Here is a 1,348-nt window from a genome sequence, read left to right as displayed (position 1 = left end):
TTCATAATGTTATGGTAGCTTGGAAACAATAGGTAGGCCGCTAGATTTTAGAGAATGCTATGACAGGAGGTCGGAAATAGTTGGGCTATCAATGATTATTTTTTTCGTATGTTTCGTCCGGGATTATTGGTTCATTTCTTCCGGTAGTACTAACAAATTATATTTAAAACAAAATAATTCCTTTTCAAGTTCATATAACCAGGGTATACACAATTTTGTGAAACGTAATTAAATAGGTGATTTACCCCGGTGTGATGATTCAGCCTAAGCTATTAGTCAGTGAAAGTTCCTTTCTTTAAAAAAAGTTAGAATGTTACGTCACTGGTAAGCACACAAGTCATGTAAACAAATCATAGACTTATAATTGCTGTATCCATGGTTTTGTGTTTGTCTCATTATTAAGGCTAGTACTAAAGTATAACATTAACTTAATCATATAATTTAGTTCAGAAAATTATTAAAAACCACACTTATTTTGTGCGAGGAATATTTTGTTATTATAGGCCTGCTAATGTGATACTCAATATACCAAACTTTACATTACCTCAGCTTATGGTCTATATAGTTTCCGTGTTAATTATAGCCGAATTAATTCCTGCAATACATGTTGGCGGCCCTCAGCATTGGACAGCAGTAAACAATAGACGTTTGGCTCTTTCATGCAGGAAGTGGGATACTCATGAGAATACTCAACTAACGACTTGTTCGCACCACAGGAAAGCATCACATTCTCTTAGTGTTTCATTAAATTATTGTTAACCCGTATCTTATGTAATTTTTTCTCTTAGAAGTGAATAAAGTATTCTCTCTTCATTACAAATTTTATCTTATTTTAGTTTAAACGCTTATTTGAGTACATATAGATTTACGTAAAGTTATACCCAAAAACACACCACATAAAAATTCCATTTAAAATTTATTTTTGTAAATTTACTTTCTACAACAAGTGCCTTTAATATTGATTGTCATAGCGCGTAGGGAACTATGATGATAATATAGTTGGTTAATTTTTTTTAATTTTTTTTTTTGTTTGTTGTTGTCTGTTCTCATTATTTTCAATAGTAATTGGTTATTTATAGTACTTAAATACATCATTTGAATTGAATATTACCGCAATACGGTATATAGTTTACATCTATTGTATCATAGTTTGATTATTAAAAGTTTCTTTCACTGTATACTAGGCGATTCTCGTCTTGTTAACTGCTTGAGATGCGTGCTATAATATTGATCTTTGTTATATATTAAAATGCATCGAGAAATGTCGTTGTTCCACGCATTTACAAAAGTGTGAAAAATCAGTTGTTTATAATCGGATTTAAATTTACCTATTATATATATATATATA

This window comes from Anneissia japonica, unplaced genomic scaffold (assembly GCF_011630105.1).
Source record: "Anneissia japonica isolate Jap-2015-1 unplaced genomic scaffold, ASM1163010v1 scaffold585_len4108843_cov191, whole genome shotgun sequence".
Taxonomy (NCBI): Eukaryota; Metazoa; Echinodermata; class Crinoidea; order Comatulida; family Comatulidae; genus Anneissia; species Anneissia japonica.
Note: the sequence above shows the minus strand (reverse complement) of the source record.